Genomic DNA, 3725 nt, shown 5'->3' on the forward strand with positions numbered 1-3725 from the left:
GTTTGTACCCATCATGGGAAGCCCCGTGCTCCCAGCCAGCATCACCCAGAGGGTGTCATCTGCAGGATCAGTGATGGAAATGAGGAGCCCTGTGACTGGTTTGGGCCGCTTTGCAATAAAAAAAATGAAACCCAAACCCTAAGCTTATTTTTATTCAGTAAGCTCTGGCACAAGCAGAGAGTCTTCTCTCTTGATGAACTTTATAAAGTTGAACCGAAATAAAAAGAACAGCACTTAAATGGGATTTGTTAGTAGACAAACAAGGTTAAACAGGTTAAGTTGTGGAAATCAAAGTCTCTGTGCTCATATCTCCGAGCAAATAGGTGCCTGAATGTCCGTTTCAGGGATAAATGTTCCTGTGAGACATACTTGCTGGCGCTGTAGTGCAGAAAGACAGGCACTGCAAACCTTTGCCTTAACAGGGAAAACCTACCTGTGCTTGGAAAAGAGGGAGATGTTTTTCCTCCCAAGTTTCAGAAAGCTGGTGTTGAAGCAGGGATTGGAGGTGGCAGTAATGGCAAGGAAAATGCACCTCCCTTGCAGCTTAGCTGGACAAAAGGAGAAGCAGCACTAAGGCATTCTGCCTTGGCAAACAGACGGAGGCACAGGACGACACGTTTACACAAATGCCATCCCCAACCCAACACATGCACTCTCCCCAAATACTGAGTGGCATGAGTAATGGAAAGGAAATAGTGAATATTCCCCAGCCGCTGTGTCTGCCACCCAACCGTTGTGCTGACCTGCCCCAGCGGTGGCACAACACGCGGGGCACGAGCAGAGCTGTCGCTGGCCTCCCTTCAGCTCTAGCACGAGGGGCATGGGGTGGGGAGTGGGGCCGGGCAGCGGTAGCTTCTCCGGTCCAAGAAAGGATGGAGAAAGTGTGTGGGGGGGGTAACCATTAGCTTTGGCTGGGTTAAACTTGTAGAATAGCCTCCACCTGTTTACAAAGTGCCTGGGTTTACAGGCATAGTCATTTGGAAAACCTTTGGAGATGATGAAGGTTTTATCAGTCATCAAAGGCAGGATTCAGCTCCAGATGGTGGACTCCTAAATTTGTTCCTCTCACCTTCCAATGGACACCTAAATCTGGTCATCCGAATCATTTTCCAGGCTCCATTAACCACAATGGGAGTGTAGATACCTGGCGCATCTGTTGTCACCTACATTTAGACACGCGTATTTAGATGACCAGCTCTTGAGGGGGAATCCCACCCCAGATGTTCATTATTGCCCCTTGCTTGATGGGCAGCCACACAGGCAGCTTGGTAAAGGATTGTGTGAGCACACCCACTCCGTTTCAGTGCAACATCCCCAGTGATTTTAACGTAATGAAGGGATGCCTTAGTGACTTGACGAGTGTTCACATGCCTCATGATGGGGTCCCGCTGTCATGGTGAAAACCCCAGCAAGTGGGAGGAACAATCAGCTACCATGGGCTGTGACTACCTAAACAGCTCAACCTATGTCTGCAAAAGCCGTTTTGGCCTGAAGGCTTGTTTTCACATCATCACACCAATTAGGTTTGCTCCTACTCTTCCTCGGATCACTTCTTTCGTGCCAGGGTTATTTTTGGCCAACCCAAGAGGTGCACTGTCCATGCGATCCCAGTGGCACTGGGATCAGTGGCACTGCTATCTCAACACTTGAAGGCACAGCCAGGGGCCAGGGCAGATGAGTTAAGATGGTGTGTCCTGTACATCTACACCTGCCTCCATAGCTTTAAACCAGAAAAGCCACAGGCACCTACAGCAGGGGATAATACACAGCGATTTGCTCACAGGATGAAGGAAGCAATCTTCAAGTTCAGCAACTAACTGGTGAAGAAGTAAACTCCAATAAAAGCCAAATGACAGTGAATTAATGCAGTTAATCTACTTTTCTGCTTGATTAGCTCGCACCAAATAATCAGCAAATTCTTATAAGTTATTGATAATAACATTAAAAGGAATAACTGCACTTCCTCAGGGATCCAGGAAAAAGAAAACCCATGTGCCATCCCTCATGGCAGCAGGGCATAAACTGAACACCAAATTCTTGCTGCAATAGTACACATTTTCAGGAACAGGACTCCTCTTGGCAAAGGGGCTCCACCTGCACGCCTAAGCTGCCAGTCTGGTGGGATAAATGCTGGCAAGCCTGGAAATAGAAGAGTTTTCAAAAAAAGAATCAGAGGAGGAGGTTAAGTGAGACTTAGGGAAGCCACATGCTTGGTTTTACCACAGAGAGAGAAAAGTAATTTAAAAGCAGAGGTATCAATGGACAAAGGAATAAAAAAAGGAAGGACAGAGGAAAAATCTTACTGTTGAAAAAAGCTTTAGCGTAGCCAGAAACATAGAGGGTGACAGGCCTGCTACAGGTAGGAACATGGACAAGACCAGGGAGCCACAATCAAACCGTTTGCACACCTGCTAGGGAGCTGGTCAGCGAGTTAATGGAGGGAAGAACATGTGGATATTGTACAGACAATGATGGAACAGCAACAATGACCACAATAGGTAGACAGAAGATAATAGATGGATAGATAGACAGACAGACAGAAAGAACAAGTGACCAATCTGTGAGCTGTTAAGGAAGCAGAGAAACCAAAGTAGAGTGTGGTATTATGTGCTGATTTTGCAAGAGATGATTAAGGAACTAGGGATTGTGAAAGGGGCTCAGTGAATTAGCACTAGGGTTCTGCTGCACATGCCTAGTACTGGATTTAGAAGTGGGACAAAGCTTTGCGGTTTCATCAGAAATAGGTGCTCTTGGGAATGACATCATTGCAAAGTCGTAAAGTTCACAGTCACTAACTGGAAAATAATCCTACTAATATTCAGCAGCCCCAGGCATTCTTGGATGCAACAGCTCACTTGTCATTGAGCCAATCAAGGGTGACATTACCTTAACATATTTTGTTAGCCGTACAACTGGTTATAGAAAAACTCATTGTAGAAATGACCTTGGACCAAGTGGACATGAGCAGATTAGGTTTAAGTTAATGGGAAGATAACAAAACTGAACTATCACAAGATGGCTTATTTTAAAATAGAATGCTTTCAAGTATTTAGGAAACAAGTCAATGCAGTCAACTGGATTGGGAGCTTGCCTACTCAACTGTGGAAAAGGGGCTTTGACTTTCTACTGTCATGGCTGTTGTATCCTGCCATGTCTCTTGCTCCTGCCATGTGCCACCTCTCCCATCGTATTGATGCAAGGATTTGTATAGTCGCATCGTGGCCCTGGACCAGGAAGACAGCACGGTGAAGAAGAGTGCTCAGCAGAAAGTGAAAGGCTGGTGAGGTTGGCTTAGCTGTGGCAGGCAGGAGTGGTTGAGGCATGGCAGGTGGTGGCCAGGGAAGGCACCACTGCCACCACTGCCGTCCTTTGTGCTCCATCCTGACCGACCCACTGAAGGCCACCAGTATATGGTACCCCAGGCGGGGAGGGAAAGGGGCACGAAAAGCCTCCAGGCTTAATAAGACATATAACTGTCTCAAAAGGGTCTTGTGAGTGGAGACCAAGAAAGGAAAAAGGAAAGGGAAAAGAAAGAAACCACACACTGAGATCAGCCTGTCTATGGCTAATGTGAGAAATTACCCCAGTCAGGTCTGGTTAGACCTTGCAAAGAAACAAAAAGAAATAACAGAGCGCTCTGCAGCCGTTGCAACCTCCTAGAAGTGTTTAACAATGTGAAAATGCTGTGTACAACCGGGGCAAGAAGAAGTGGTCCGCTCTTGCAG

The sequence above is a fragment of the Fulmarus glacialis genome, unplaced genomic scaffold, assembly GCF_000690835.1.
Source record: "Fulmarus glacialis isolate BGI_N327 unplaced genomic scaffold, ASM69083v1 scaffold30939, whole genome shotgun sequence".
Taxonomy (NCBI): Eukaryota; Metazoa; Chordata; class Aves; order Procellariiformes; family Procellariidae; genus Fulmarus; species Fulmarus glacialis.